The sequence below is a fragment of the Saimiri boliviensis genome, chromosome 7 (assembly GCF_048565385.1).
Source record: "Saimiri boliviensis isolate mSaiBol1 chromosome 7, mSaiBol1.pri, whole genome shotgun sequence".
Classification (NCBI taxonomy): Eukaryota; Metazoa; Chordata; class Mammalia; order Primates; family Cebidae; genus Saimiri; species Saimiri boliviensis.
Window position 1 is genome coordinate 96,576,707 of NC_133455.1, and position 17,212 is coordinate 96,593,918.

The 17,212-nt window shown below is 35.3% G+C and overlaps 2 long non-coding RNA genes across 4 annotated transcripts in view; one reads left to right on the forward strand and one right to left on the reverse strand.

Annotated features, from left to right (window-relative positions):
* LOC120364961 (uncharacterized) overlaps nucleotides 1-17,212 on the reverse strand; it is a 75,911-nt gene that overhangs the window by 46,579 nt on the left and 12,120 nt on the right. The window lies entirely within an intron of this gene.
* LOC141585168 (uncharacterized) lies at nucleotides 477-16,599 on the forward strand. Of its 2 annotated transcripts, XR_012518537.1 has the most exons (4): nucleotides 477-2,159; nucleotides 10,452-10,577; nucleotides 11,106-12,259; nucleotides 16,524-16,599. It is a non-coding gene; the product is annotated as an uncharacterized LOC141585168 (long non-coding RNA). The 2 variants fall into 2 exon arrangements; XR_012518536.1 differs by lacking the exon at nucleotides 477-2,159 and having other exon boundaries at nucleotides 10,377-10,577.

A 17,212-nucleotide genomic window follows, 5' to 3' on the forward strand; every position in this document is an offset into this window, starting at 1 on the left:
TTGAGACCAACCTGGTCAACATAGTGAAACCCCATCTCTACTAAAAATACAAAACATTAGCTGGGCATGGTGGCGCGTGCCTGTAATCCCAGCTACTCAGGAGGCTGAGGCAGGAGAATTGCCTGAGCCCAGGAGGCGGAGGTTGTGGTGAGCCGAGATTGCGCCATTGCACTCCAGCCTGGGTAACAAGAGCGAAACTCTGTCTCAAAAAAAAAAAAAAAAAAAAAAGAAGAAGAAGAAGAGGAGAAGGAGAAGGAGAAGGAGAAGAAGGAGAAGGAAAAGAAGTAGAAGGAGAAGGAGAAGAAGAAAGAAAGAAAGGAAGAAGAAGAAGAAGAGGAAGAAGGAAGAGGAAGAAGGAAGAAGAAAGAAGAAAGAAGAAAGAAGAAGAAAGAAGAAGAAGAGACCAAAGCAAGATGAGTACCCTGTAAGAAAAGAAAAGAAGGGGGGGGCAATTAGCTCCAAGAAATAAGATCACTTACAGGCAATGACATTTAATACACTAATTTGTCTAGTAAAGAAACATGGGACAATAGATATCAGCTTCTCCCCAGTTTTCCTATTAAATAAATCTTTTTTGTTTTGGGAAGTAAAAGGGTGAAGAGAATGATGGCAGCTTTTTCCCTAAAACATCCCCAAGAAAGGGTAAGTATTGAAGGAAGGTCACTGGTACTTCTTGAAAGGCAAGAAGATTTGGTAAAATACAGTATCTGTTTTATGACCGAAGAAAGAAATGTGTGGAGAGGAAGAAAACAACTTCCTCCACATTTGTCATAGAGCATATTTAGACGTGCATTTATGAGTGCCAAAAAAAAAAAATCAAAGAAACACTAAGCCTTTATAAATCTAGAAAGACTAGTTACCACAACAAGTTAAAATATACTATGTTATGCCCTAAGGGGAATATATCAGAATCACCTGTGGGTCAGGGATGGAAGCTATGTAGTCTGAAAAACCTCTGCTAGTAATTCTGACAGGGCCCTTCAATTCTCCTTCACCCTCTTTTCCTACACACGTAAATTAAGAATCACTGGTCTCAAGCAAGAAGGGAAAAGTGTCAAAAATAAAACCTTGGGGAATATCAATATTTGGGATTTAAGCAAATGAAGATAAAATTATGAAATAGAAGAATAATTTTTTAGAAAATTAGGAGAATGCCAGAGCAGAGTGGATTCCTAAAAGCCAAAGGTACAGATTGTTTCAAGAAAGGAAGAATAGTTCATATCAAATGTTGCTTAATGGTCAATAATATCATTAATATTATTATGATTTCAAATAAAAATGTGGCAGGTGTTTTGAATCTGTTACCTCATTTGATCTCTCAACAATTGCGTGAGGTAAAACTAAAGATTATCAATGTTAAATAACTTGCTGGGATGCAAATTCAGGCCTGTAGAGTTCTAAAGCCCATCCTCTTTCCCCATTGTTCTCTGAAGTCATTGGTGGTCTTGGTGGAAGTGGTTTTGATAGATTATTGGGGATATTAGCCAGAAAGCTTTGAGTTGACACAGTTAATGAAATTGAAGAGAGGATAGGCTGTGAGGACACCTGAGGTTTAACTGACAAAAATGAGAGACATGGAACCAGAGAGGAGAGTTCATCCTATGTTTTGTTTCTATGATGCAGTTTCATATAGTGATTTAGAGCACATGGTCTTCATCCAGACTGCACCTGTTGGAATCCCAGGCTGCTCATCAGCCGTGTATTATTTAATCTATGAGTTATTAAGTGATATTGAGTTATTTTAAAATTTAATTTTCCCAAATGTTTTTGTTTCTTTGTTGTGTTTTGTTTGGAGACAGGGTCTTGCTTTATCACTTGGGTTGGAGTACAGTGACATGATCATAGTTCACTGCAATAAATACTACATTCACATTGTCTTTTACTTTAATTCTGAGTTAGTATCCAGAGACATAATATTGTATAGGATACTTAAGAGCTTTTATGTACACAATAACATTTTTTTTGTTGTTTCCAGACTAACTGTAGTTGACTTTTGCACAACAGAGGTTTGAGCTGCACAGGTTCACTTCTATGCAAATTTCCTTCCACTGCTGCCACCCCTGAGACAGGAAGTACAACTCCACCACTTTCTTCTTCTCCGTAGCCTGCTTAACATGGAGACAGTAAGGATAAAGACCTTTATGATGATCCACTTCCATGTAAGGAACAGTAAATCTATTTTTTCTTCCTTATGATTTTCTTAACGTTTCTTTTCTCTAGACTACTTTATTGTAAGAATACAGTATATACTACATATAACTACAAAATATGTATTAATCAACTATTAATTTTTTTTTTTTTTTTTTTTTTTTGAGACAGGGTCTTGCTTTGTCGCCCAGGTTGGAATGCAGTGACACCATCCTAGCTCACTGCAGACTTGAACTCCTGGGCTCAAGCCGTTCTCTTACCTCAGCCTCCTGAGTAGCTAAGACTACAGGTGAGCACCACCACACCTAGCTAATATTTAACTTTTTGTAGAGACAGGGTCTCACTATGTTACCAGACTGGTCTCAAATTCTTGGCTTCAAGGGATCCTCCTGACTCAGCCTCAGAAAGTGCTGGGATTACAGGCATGAGCCACTATGCCCGGACAACTGTTTATGTTATAAGTAACATAAAGGGTTACTTTCAAAAGTGGGCTATTAGCAGTTAAATTTGGGGGGAGTCAAAAGTTATACATAGAGTTTTTACTGCATAGGGAGGTCAGCACCACTAATCCCTTCAACCTGCATGCCAAAGAAAGACCCTGTCTCAAAGCAAAACATGAAAAAGAAACAAAAAAGAAAACATTTGGGGAAATTAAATTTTCAAATAACTCAGTATCATTTAGTAACTCAAACTCATATAAACAAAACGAAAAGTCAGCTGTACTCAAAATAGGTTTAAGTCTCCACTTTTTATCTTTCCAAATACATCTTTAATACTGCTAAATTCTAGGGCCACTTATTTTGGATAATTTTTCAATTATATTTTATGTATGCTTTTCAAGCATTTACTATAGAAAATATGTCATACTAGATGGTAAAGCCAAATTTCATGTTTCATATTTAAAACTGGTTCAAAGTGCTTTTGGTTTTGGGTTCCTTGCTTCAGTTACAGAGATATGAAAATAAATATACAGAACTTATTTGAAAATATTTCTTTGGCAACAAAGCAGTAAATCTTAAACTGTTGTTGAAGAACAATCAGGAATCAACGATAGATATGGTTTTTTCCTTAGATGCTGCTGAATCATAAAAGCCTATTTTAAAATGTTGCAATGCTCATACTTTACATTTCTTTTCTTCCAAAGATAGTAAAATAAATCAACACCCAAGCAATTTTCATGCATTTTTAGAAGAGTCTCCTGGCAATGGAATGACTGAAGCTGAAGGGAGAATAATGGTCAGCAGTTGAGACACAGGCAGGCCATCAGTGGATGAGCTGAAGCTGTAGGGAGAATAATGGTCAGCAGTTGAGACACAGGCAGGCCATCAGTGGATGAGCTCAGGGTGGGTTCCAGCCAGCAAAAACCAAAGGGTTCCCTATTCCCCAAGGACCAATGTAACTCCCAGTAAATGCTCTCTGCAGAAAGTGTTATAGTCTCAAAGTAAGTCCCAAGCACAAAATATGGTAGTTTCAAAAGAAATACTGGCCAGGCACAGTGGCTTGCACTGGCCCAGCACTTTGGGAGGATGAGGCAGAAGGATTGCTTGAGTCCAGAAGTTCAAGACCAGCCTGGACAAAACAGCAAGACCATATCTCTACAAACTAGAAGAAAACAAATTAGTCAGGCATTTTGGCATGATTCTGTAGTCCTAGCTACTTGGGAGGCTGAGGTGGGAGGATTGCTTGAGCCCTGGAGTTTGAGGCTACAGTAAGCTATGATCATGTCACTGTACTCCAATCTGGGTGACAGAGCAAGAACCTGTCTCAAAACAAAATATAATAAAGAAACAAACAAGAAATATTTTGGAAAATTAAATTTTAAAATAACCAATATAATTTAGCAACTTTTTATTGGAATTATAGAATTTCTGAAATAAGATAGTATCTTTATTATTTAAAAAATATTCATTGAGTATTTGACTTGTTTCATATACACATTGCTTATCAAATATTAGCATTTATTATCCAAATTTTAGAGTGGAAGAACTTAAATAAAGGTTGAATAAACTATTTGATGTTAAAAAAAAAAAAAGAGAGAGAGAGAGAGAGCGAGAGAGAGGGACAGCTGTGGTAGCTCATGCCTGTAATCCTAGCACTTTAGGAGGCGAAGGTAGGAAGATTGCCTCAGGAGAGGCAGTACTTAGCTCAGAGAGGGAACAAACTGAGCTGAAAGTTAGCAGAAGAAAGGAAATAATAAAGATCAAAGCAGAAATTTAAAAAAATAGAACCTAGAATAACAATAGAAAAAATTGATAATAAAAGTTGGGTTTTTGAAGACAAACAAAATCCACAAACTTTTAACTAGACAAAGAAAGAAGTCTCAAGTACAAAAAATCTGAAATGACAGAAGACAGTATAAAGAAATACAAATAATCAGTAGCGACTGCTATGAATAATCATATGCCAACAAACTGGATAACCTAGAAGAAATGACTAAATTCTTACAAATGTATGATCTACCAATGCCAAATCATGAAGAAATGGAAAATCTAGACAGATTTATAATTACTATAAGGAGATTTAATTACTAATCAAAAATCTCTCATCGAAGAAAAGCCCAGGACCTTACAGCTGTACTGGTGAATTCTACCAAACATGTAAAGAAGAACTGTTAATTTTTCTTAAACTTTTTCAAAATATTGAAGAGGAGGAAATACATCTAAACTCATTTTATGAGGCCAACGTTATGCAGAGACCAAAGCCAGACAAGTACACTGTAAGAAAAGAAAATTATAGGTCAATATCCTTGACAAACATACATGCAAAAATCCTCATCAGTTTCTAGCAAAGAGCACATTGATCAAGAGGGATTAATCACTGGGATTAAAGGGTTGTTCAACATACGCAAATCAATAAATGTGATATACAACATTAACAGAATGAAGGATAAATATCACATGATAATCTCAATAGATGCAGAAAAGCACTTGAAAAAATTTAACATCCTTTTCTAATGAAAAATCTGAACAAATTAGGTATAGAAACAATGTTCCTCAATACAATAAAGACCGTACATTACAAACCCACAGCTAACATCTTACTCAGTTATAGAAAGTCGAGAGATTTTCCTTTAAGATCAGAAACAAGACAAGGAAAATTATTTATGTTGTTTTGAGACAATCTTAGGACCTCTTCTAGCTTAACAAGGAAATTTTTTTTTTCATATGGCTTACCTTGGTTTGGAGTTACAACATTTAAGCATCTTTAATATGCTTATGTTAACTAAGATTCGTAAGCTTTCTTTATGCCTCATGTAATTTATTCATCTTTTTCTTTCAATTATTCATACAGCCTTTTAAAGAAATTTAAAATATCCCTTCCACTTAAAAGATATTATGTTATACAAACTTTCAAAACATATGATAAACCCAAATATTTCAATAACCCAGAATAATTATCAGTATTTTGTCACATATGGTTCATCCATCTATTTTTTCCCTTTCTTGCCTTTAACTGAAGCATTTAAAGCAAATAATAGGCATGTTGTTCCACCCTTATATATGAATTTCTAAAACTATAAAACTATAAGTATTTCTGTACATAACCACAGCATGTTCTTTCCATTTGGACAAGATAAAGATGATGTTAGAAACGATTGCTTTTAAAGCTGCTTAACTCCAAACATAGGGAGGAACATCCGCTTAAATAATTCTAAATGTTGTATTATGGTTTCAAGATTCTTTTAGTAGTTCTTTACATTGTTTTTCAATTCTAACTGTATCAGCACCTTGGAAATCTCCCTCTGACACTTGTTATGAAGTACCCATTGAATCACTCTGCTATGTTTTTTTCTTTATAGGCTCAAATCTCAAGAAAGTAGGATTTTTAGAGCTGTACATCATTTGTGAACAGCTTGCTGTTTTTTCTGAATGACTAATGTGAGAAAAAAAAGTTTTAAATAGCCATGGCTCACCACAAGAAGTATAGGGCATAAAGTTAATTGTGTAAAATATAGTATGCTTTTTTTTTTGGAAAGAGGAACAAACAAAAAAGAAACCCAATGAACTACTATTTTTTAGTATTTTATCTATATTCTTCTCCCAGAAGTTTAGTTTTAGGCATTCTTCAATTTTTTTTTTTCAAATTTGTTTCAATCTTTTTTCTACTGTGTCATTTCTTTTAATTGTAAAAATAGATGCCTATGCTACGAAAGTTTTAATGAGCAAAAAAATAAGGAAGAGATAAAAATAATCCACAAATGCCAGCACCCAGAAATAACTAATCTATATCAAGTGATATATAGAAATAAATAATACATTGTTTTTATATTTTAACATCATATTATGCAGTGTTTTGCACATATCATTCTAATTTATACTTGTATCATGATATTGTCAAACCATTTGTATATTTTGAGGGGGGTATTAGGGTTGCTTTTTTATTTTTTGCTATCATACATACTGTTTGCAAACAGCTATATTGAGACATGAGTCACATACTCTACAATTCACTCATTCAAAGTGCACTTTTTTATGTTTTTTATTATAGGTATAAATCTGTGCAACCACCACCACAATCAACTTACAAACATTTTCATCATCTCCAAAACAAACCCCTGTACCCTTTAGTTACCATCCCCCTATCCACTTATCCTAGTCTCTCCCTGTCCCTCAATCCCAAGCATCTACTTCTCTACTTGGTCTTTTGCGACTGTCTTCTTTCCCATAGTAAAATGTTTTCAAGAATTGTCCATGATGTAGCATGTGTCAAAATGCCATTCCTTTTAAAGACTGGTGATCATTCTGTTGCCTAGGCTGAAGTTCAGCGGTGCTGATATGGTTTGGCTGCGTTGCCAGCCAAAATCTTACCTTGAACCATAGTACCCACAATCCCCTTAATCCGGACACGTCAAGGGAGGGAAAAGGTGGAGATAATTGAATCTTGGGAGTGGTCTCCCCCATGTAGTTCTCGTGAGAGTGAGCTTTTTCTCACGCGATCTGATGGTTTTGTAAGGGGCTTCCCCCTTCTCCAGGCACTCACTCCGTCCTGCCGCCCTTTGAAGAAGTAGACTGCTTCTCTTTTGCCTTCTGCCATGATTGTAAGTTTCCTGAATCCTTCCCAGCAATGCATAACTGTGAGTAAATCAACCCTCTTTCCTTTATAAATTACCCAGTCTTGGGTATTTCCTCAGAGCAGTGTGAGAATGGACTAATACAGAGCCCATTGTAGTTAACATTAACCTCAAACTCCAGGGCTCTAGTAATCCTCCATCTTGGCCTCCCAAAGGGCTGGGATTACAGGCAATCTATGAACCACTGTGTTCAGCCTCATTACTTTTTATGGCTGAATAATATTCCATTATATAGATATACAACATTTAGTTTATTTATTCTTCAGTGATGGCATCCCTAATATTTGATCATGAATGCCTTTACATTTAATCTTTGCATTTCTATTATTTTTATTTGATACTAGAGTTTAAAAAGAATTTTAAAAACAAAGGGTATGAGTTATTTCAAGGCACATTATCACATATTAATACATATTATCAAATATTATCAATTTTATAGAAGAAAATTAGTATTGCCCTTGCTGGTTCAATTTGTGTTTATTTGATTACTTGAGAAGATAAATTTTTTCATGCTTTTAAGTTAATATTTTGTTAATATCAGTGTATTTTGCCTCAGTTTATTTTGTGATGCCAGTATTTTTTTATTGATTGCAAAAGCTCATTATGGAATGAAGATCTCACCTTGATACACATGCTGCTATGTCTCTATGTGCAAATCTTGCTCAATCTTAGCTTCTTAACTGAATTATCATTTCTGTCAACTACCCCTTCCGGCCCTCCTCAGTTCTGGTTAAGAGCCCCCTACCCCATATTGCTTTGCATCTTTATATAGTAATTGTTTAATTGACATTTTTGCCTGTTAGGTTGTGAGCAGAACTGGAATGTATCCAAATAGAGCCGTGCAAATTTATTGCCCAGGGGCAAAAACTGAGGACAGCTAGTGGGGTCTGAAATCCATTCCTTCTTAATTCCACAGTCTGCATTCAACAGGGGCGCCTTTTTCTCTAGTTCCCACAGAGGTACCCTGTGGACAGCAGCAGTCCTGGGAACTAAATCTTTGTCTGCCATTGAATGTTAATTTCTACACAGTGTTGGCCAAAACTTAATACAGATTTGTTGAAGAAAAGAAAGAAGGAGAAAAGAAAATAGTAGAAAACTTTTTACTCATCATCTGCTTTTCGAATACATTCCCTCTGTCCTTTGCCAAATAAATTTTAGTATATTTTTATGTACTGACCTTAATTAATTATTTTTTCTTTCATGAATCAGGCAGCCCCCAAAGCAGAATACATTCAGAGAGGCTCCTGGAATTTAATTTTTTAAAATTCAATTAAATGTAATAATCTTTCTGGTGGACTTCTAAGACATTCGTGCTCAGAAAGCAATTCCACATTTTTTTTTTTTAACAAATAGTCGCATATCCATCTGGAATTTAATGATGATGTTTATTTAATAAGATAAGTAAACTTGATCTCCTCTTCCAATAATTTATTGTTTCTTCAGAACTATTTACATAATAATTTGTTTCCCATTTATTCATGATGTTTATTAAGTTCTCATGTATGCTAAACTCTGTTTTAGATCTATTATGTTTCATTGCCTATCAATATTTGCAAAGATTGCCTATTATTTTTGTGATATAATATACCTTAATATAAAGAAAATCTCCTGTAATATTTTTTCAAAATTTGCTTTTCTCATAAACTTGCTTTTCTAGATGAATTTTCAAAATATCATGTTTAATTCCACTAATGATAATATAACCAGTGCCATTTATTTGGAATCATGGTAAATTTGGGATAAATTCATGATATTTTTATGCGTCTTTATCATATTAAATTTTTTGATCCAGAAATGTAGAATACCTACCTATTTAAACTTCACTGCATATTTGAATAGTTTTAGGATGTTTTCTGGGTGTGTATGTATGTGTTTAACAAACTCTGACATTTCTTGTTAGGGCAATTCCTAGAGATTTTTGTTTTGTCTTGCCTAGTAATTTTTTTTTGATTTTTGAGACAGAGTCTCACTTTGTCACTCAGGCCGGAGTGCAGTGGCACAATTACAGCTCACCACAGCCTCAACCTAAAGAGATCCTCCCACCTCAGTCTCCTGAGTAGCTGAGGCTACAGGCGCATGCACCATGCCTGGCTAATTTTTGTATTTTTTGTAGAGGTGGGGGTTTGCCATGTTGCCCAGGCTGGTCTTGAACTCCTGGGCTCAAGCTATCTATCTGCCTTGGCTTCCCAAAGTGCTAGGATTACAGGTGTGAGCAATCATGCTTGGTGTTGTTTTGTATTTATTACTTTGTTCCTATTCATATAAATCATTTTTTCCTTTTTTTTTTTGCAAACTATTGTTGTTATACTGCAAATATTTTAACATAAAGCTTCTATTCTACAGCTTTATTCAGCTCTGTTACTAATTCTAAAATTTTTGTAATTACTCTTTTAGGTTTTCTAGACTCACAAAAATATTAGTTACAAATGATTAAGCTCTTTCAAATAATTACTGCTCCATCTCTCTCTGTTAATCTTATGCCCTTACCAGAATTTCCAAAGGAAAGCTAGGTAACAATCGCTGTTTGCCTCATTAGACACTGAAGCATGCTCCTAATGACAAATTGTAAGAGTGTCTGAGTTCCTTGAGAGCAGAGCTCATGCTTTTTCCTTTTTGGAATCTTCAGCACCTGTCACAATGCCTAGAATAAAGGAGGTGCATGATAAAAGTGTATCTCATCAATAAGCTGGTTCAAGTGAACAGAAATATCTCTAAGGTTTTCCCATTAATTATGATCCATGTTAAGGGTATATCTCTTATTCACAAATTCATGAATTTGTATTTTAATTAATGCTACCTAATTACAAGAGCGAGAATTTCCTAATACTGATTTTTTAAATGTTTCTAGAGGATTATTCTCACTAAATATAGATATTCTGTATGTTCTTTTTTAAGGATATACTTTATAGTAAGAATTCATGCCAATAAAAAGAAACCTAGTAAATACTGTGTTCATGATGTATTCAGTCTTTAAAAATATCTATATTAAAATGGAGGCAAGGAACTGTATCATTTAGTCAAGTGACACAGGTATGTAAACATTCGCTTTTCTTGGAATTATGCCAGACATAATAAATAACCAAAACCATTTTAAGCCTATTTTTAAGACATTGTACTAGGTATTTTACTCATGTTACTTTTTGTTATTTTTGTTAATTTCATCAAAGTACTGTGATAAATCCATTAGACCCACTTTTGTATAATTGCCTTCTAAGGATTCATAATTTCCCAGGTGGCCAGGCACGGTGGCTTATGCCTGTAATCCCGTTACTTTGAGAGGCCAAGATGAAATGATTGCCAGGAGTTCAAGATCGGCCTGGGCAACACAGTGAGATCCTATCTCAAAGAAAATTCCCAGGTAAATGATACTCTCCAAATCTGTCTCTTTTAGACAACTGTGTGGTATGGAATTGTGACTAGTGTATTAATTTGTGATCTCTTTTGTTACCTCCTTAGTGTTCAATACAATTTTTGCTGAATTTGCTTTAAATCTGAAATTCTGCATTTTAATTCAGTTCCACAAATAATGCTTCCTTTCAGTAAAAGACACAAATAATATTCTAATATTGTTATTTATTTCCATATTGCATTAATTTCTATTAAGTCTAACTTCACAATCTCTTTTCTCACTTTTCTGTATACCTCTAGTTTTGCCTAGAGACTCTAAGGCCTATGACTGTCAGAATGAAAGATTGTTACCTCTTTTCCCTTGCTTATTAAGGTAGAGGCCATGAGGATGAGCTCTCCTCAATCTCTTGCTTTAAGTGGATCTTACCTTGGGAGAGTTACAGTAAAGGAATGAGTAATTGCGGTTTGAAGCTTTGCTTCTGTGTCACATAGCAATGCTGCATGATAAAATGTTCAGTCTTGTCTCTTTTCCTGGCAGATGACCAGAGTGTGTGATGGCTCCTACCTCACTGATATAATTGAAATCAAAGACTTGCCAAGTTATACCAGCAACTCCAGCAAAACTGAGCTTACTGGCCTTGGAGGACTATGGATTGAAACACAAAACATCTTTGGCTGTGCATGCCCTTCCCACTGGCTGCCTAGTCCCCTCACAGAAGCCTGTACCGTGTGGTAGTTGATGTAAGAAACCATTCTGTATATGAATTTTGTCATGAGGACCACTCCTGCACATTACAGAACCAGGAAAATACAGTATTTATAAACTCTTCAGCAATCCCTCTTATGGAGCCCAAATTCAATTCACCTAAACTGAAAAGTTCAAATGTAATGAAAGATTAGATTAATTATCAAGCTAAATGAACCCCAAAGCATATTGCCTTCTAAACTAATTTTATTCTCTATACAGCTGTAACATTACTGTGTAGGTGGACTTTGTTTTTTAATTAGCTTTGTGTCACTCAGGAGTATAAAAAATGTTTGAAATATCTTTTTGAATCCATTGTTTGTTCCTAAATATTTACAAACTTCTTTCAATTTTAAGCTATAATTCTGTGGCACACTGTGAATATAAAATCTGCTGAATCATAATGGTTTGTTCATCCAACTTCTTTGAAGGTAGGCATTCAATGGAATCTTTCTAAGCCCTTGGAAATGGAAATTTTAGCTATTGGTTAAGGTAACACTCTTTGCTTCTGAAGTAGTGAATATGATATTAATGCTTAAGCTATCTTAATTTTCCAAATGCTCATGGCATAGTTGAAAGTTTTAATAATATGACTGTATCAGATCTTGACTTTCGGGGGCTTAATTGATCCTATCCTTGGGCAAACCAGCTGGCATTGCTAAGCCCCAAGTTGACTGGGCCTGTGTAGTACTGGGTGGGTTTTAACTCTTTTGTCTCAGCTAGTAAATCATTCAATATGGCTAGTTTTTGAATGTTGGCTTGTTTTCAAAACTGAAATATTAAAAGCTGATGATGTAAACCAAAATTGAAACTAGAAGTAAATTTCTCCTTCCTTATTTTACACAGAAGTGGGCTGGAGCTGCTGCAATCATGGGGATGTTTGATATTGCAACAAAGGAAGCAAAACAGAACTAAATGAATCCTGTACAGTGAGGAGGCATTCTCAGGTAGTGGCCAGTAACTAGAAACTGCTCTTTTCTGGTTAAAAACATTTGTGAACCATAAAACCTTCTCACTGCTTACTGAATGGCACAGTTCTGAGATATAAACCAGCAAGTGTACAAATCACAATGCTTTTCCTGTTGAACCAATAGCTGTAGCCAATATATGTAAAATGCAATGAAGAATGAAAACCTCTTTAAAAGCCTGATGAAAATTTATACTAGGTATGAAAGTCTGAGGAATCACTTAAAAGCCCTAGTCCCTTAACATTGTTGTTAAGGCCATCAGTGTCCTGGATGTTGGTGACTTCCCAGGACTCATTTCTCTGCTCCCCACCTTGAGCTCCATGTTTCTCTTTATTTCTTCCAGTACTTAGTGAACACTCGCTTCTCTCCAAGCCTTTTCCTAGAAGATCATTCTCTTGTCTGACTTCCTAAGTCTGAGTTAAGTGATCTCCTATGTTTCCTCTAAGGAACTTATTTTACCCTGTCATTAGTCTTAGCACACTGTATTTAATTCCCTATTGACTAGCTTATCCTGCTTCTCGGCTTCAAGCTCTGGCCTATCTGTCCAGTTCATCATGGTATCCCGAATGCCTGGCCTTTAGAAAGCCTTCAATAAATACTTGAGTGGAATTCATTGCAGAAGCACTAAAGAATTTTTGCATTTCTTTACATTAAGAAAAATCTTAGTAGTAGGATCAGATCTCAGTCATATAGTAGACTCAGTTGTGCTCACATAATTCCTGTACTTATATTCTTTAAATAAACTAAATTCGAATTCCAAACTACGATTTTACTAGGATGTCAAGAAATTTCATCTCAGTCATTTAGGGGCTGGATCTCACAGAATCAGGGAGCTTCATATATGAGATCCACAAAATGGCTGAAAGGTCTCCACTGTCTTTCTGGCCCTGCTCCTAGTCCATGCATGAGGAAGGAAGTCCTGTCAGTCTCTGCTCCTGAGCTACACAGGGTTTCAAGAATCTGAGCTGCTTCTGAGAAGCGCCTTCCCAGGGCCCCACCTTCCTTGTTATTCCTGGAAGAAATTTGCTCTGAAGCTTGGTCACTGCCCCGCCTTCTCCAGTTCACCCCACCTCCATCAATTCTGACCTTTTTTTTTTTTTGCTCTTAAAAAATTCTTACCTCCTCCACTTCCTTCTCATTTCTTCCCCAAATACACCTTCCACCTTTCATTGACACTTAACCGCTCAAAATAGGACAGGCCTTAGAATAACATATGCCAGGAAGGCATCTTGTTCTCAAGTCCCATAAATCTTGAGCAAGAAACATAAAAGGCATGAATAATCAGTTAGAAATGGGAAGTGGAAGGAAATATACAGAGAAAAAAAAATCCAAAATAATTTTTTAACAGAGAAGACAACTACAAAATCCTGCTACTTCATGATTTCCTTATGTAAAGATTTGGCCGGATGGCCTAAGATGATAATAATATTAGATACAGGATTGGAGATACTGCAGATGGGCAAAGATCAGGATCACTTTCCTCAGGCACAAGCTAAAATGGGCACCAGTTTCTATAGACATTTGGAAATTAATATCTAAAACACGCTGTTTTATTTAGAGTTTATTTTTCCTCTTTTTAATTCCCTTTCAAATTTATATATACACATACACATATATATCAATCATATGTGTATATATAAGTGTGCATGTAATATATATATATATGCATGCATACATATATATAAGTATATAGTATAACATGTTATATTTTGTATTTGTTTATATTAAATTATGTATTATAATACATGTTAATAATATCATTAGATACAACTTGTATATTATATAATATTGTATGTTATATAATATGAAAGAAAAATATCTTGAACCCCCAAAATCACTAAGCTATAGGGAAAATTCAATCTGGGAACTGCTTAGGGCAAACCTGCCTTACATTGTATTCGAAATTAGCCTTTTGCTCACTGAGATAAATGCATATCTGATTGCTTCCTTTGCAAAGGCTAATCAGAAACTCAGAAGAATGCAACCATTTTGTCTCTCACCCACCTGTAACCTGGAAACCCCCCTCCCTGCTTCCAGTTGCTTAGGAAAAAAACTAAAAATTTAAAAAGGTAATAAAATTCAGATTATTACATCAGTGTATCTCTTTTTATGCACTTTCAAAGTACTTATGACATTGAGTTACAGGGCTTTGACTCCGGAGTCTACAAAGAGACAGTAAGTCCTGCTAAATTTTAAACACTGACAGTAATTAAGGCCCCATCTTCAGGCCCAGTACAAGATGCCAATCAAAATAAACTGTATTCCTGAAACACAGAGCCAGAAATTAAAGCTATTCAACTCCTCAAGGCCCAGGGACTATCATGGATAAGGTAGGTGTGTGAGAATGTAAGGGTCAATTTTAAGACATAAAATGAGTTCAGTTTCCGTACAAATTAATCATTAATGTCAAAGGCACACTGATGCAAGACCAGAATATGGGTCTATGTCAGATTAACAAGGTTTTCTTGAAGCATCGACTGACTCCTAAATAAAGGTTATAAAAGGCTTATGAAAGTTGTATCTCAGCTGGGCATGGTGGCTCATGCCTATAATCCCAGCACTTTGGGAGGCTGAGGCAGGTAGATCATGTGAGGTCAAGAGTTTGAGAACATCCTGGCCAACAGGGTGAAATCCGTCTGTACTAAAAATACAAAATTAACCAGGTGTGGTGGCACATGCCTGTAGTCCCAGCTACTGGGGAGGCTGAGGCAGGAGAATTGCTTGAACCCAGGAGGCAGAGGTTGCAGTGAGCCAAGATTACGACAACTGCACTCCAGTGTGGGCAAAGTAGCAAGATTATGTCTCAAAGAAAAAAAAAAAAGAAAAGAAAAAGAAGAAAGTTATATCTCATGATTAAGATGAAAATTTTATAGATTGTTTATAAAATTTTGAAAACAATTTTAATTGGCTTCATGCAGTTTTTATTAGCAGTTATTGTTTGGAAAATTGTCTCCTCTCTCAAAGAATGAAAGTTTTTGCTTCTTTTTTTGAAATTTCTGAGTTACTACTTTTGTCAAATTAATGACTTATTTTATAATGACCTGTGATATCAAGTGTTTTAAACCTTTGATATTCAACAAACTATCCAAAATCAAATTATAAATTATGTGTTTTTCTGATCTAATCAATCCTTTAAAATATTAGGTCCCCTAAAGTCTAAAAATGACATAATTTGGCTCATTTGGTATAACAATAGTACAGGAAATATTGTCAAATATGAATAGTGTTTGATTTTTTTGAGACAGAGTCTCTCTCTCTGCTGCAAATGTAGTGCAGTGGCACAATCTTGGCTCACTGCAGCCTCTATCTCCTTGGGTTCAAGTGATTCTCCTGCTTCAGCCTCCTGAGTAGCTGGAGGTGTGCACCATCAAGCCTGGCTAATTTTTTTAGTTTTAGTAGAGACAGAGTTTCTCCATGTTGACCAGGATGTATTGATCTCCTGATCTCATTATCTGCCTGCCTCAGCCTCCCAAAGTGCTGGATTAAAGACCTGAGCCACCAGGCCCAGCTGATGTTTAATTTCTTTAGGCTGTATTTGTATAAATGTGTTATTGGTATGCATCCCCAAATCATGGGAAACTCCTATAATTCTGATATGACTTAGTGTACATTATCAGTAATACTTATAATTGTTATGTTAAATTGTTGCGTGACACAGAGGTAACAAATTTTCTTGTCAATTGTGTCTTTAGCTATGGCCCTAAAACCTTTTGTCATCCATGGACAATTGTCTTATTTTGGTCCTCCTTAAAATGTGGCTGTATAATCAGCATAGAATTCTGAATGGTGTTCTTAATTACAAATTTCTGTTAACTTTGGAGACTGTGACATTAGAATAGAGGAAAAAACTTTCACAGCTCTCATGGAGAGCTGAAATGTTCATTAATATCAAGCAGAACAGGAGTAAACTACTTGAACTGAACTAATAGAAGACTACAGTAGTCTTTTTACTTTAAATGTTGCTAATCCTTTGTTTTGTTTTTCAGAGTCAAGAAAACTTTTCTTTTAAGCTCTTTACAGCTGTTAACAATTAAGTATACTTCTATAAGCAAAATTTGAAGCATATTTCTCTCTACCTGATTTTTCCAGAATTTAGAAACTATTTATGAGTGTTCTTAACTTACAATAACACAGTTATTTGTATAAGTGCAATAAAAATCTGTTTTCATTTGTAACAGGACACAATTGAAGAAACTGGTTATTTTATCAAGGCTTTAACTGGAATGGTATAATTTCCTTTTAGGAATCAAACTTGACTAATGGAGCCAAAAAAAGCCCCTTGGAAAAGTGAGCCTCATACCATTGTCTACACTGTCACTGAACAGGGTTCCTCACCACTGGTAGATAAGGAATATCACCTTCCAACAGGCCCAGGATCCCTGGTTTATCTTGGAACCTCAAAAGGAAAGGATCACCCAACTCACAGGTATTTAATGGCACAAATCCGTGGCTGGGATCAGCTTTAGAAAAGTCTTATCTGAGCTCCCTCAAAGCCAATTTAAAAGCATATGTAATAAATAATTATTTTTGCTGCACTGTATGCAAATGTTAGGCCAAGAATAACAAAGCAAACAAGTCCTACCATGATTCGTCTTTAGTAAAAATGGGAAACTGGAGAGAGAACAAATACGTTTCAAAAACTATAGTACAGCTGTTGTTAAATTCTGGTCTTGCCTATTGTTCTTCAATTTTTATTATTTTCTACAGCTTGGACAGAATTCTAAGTTTTCTTAGCTATAAGTCTTCAAAATAATGTTTTCAATTTTTTTTCTTTTCTCTCCCATTTTTCCTTATTTGGAATTACTAAAAACCAAGATTTGCTTTCATAAAGCCCTACAGATTGAACTTAAACAACTTAAACTTCAGAAGTAAATAACAGCAACCTATTTACATATATAAGCCACTTTCATACCTGCCTATCAATGTATGGAC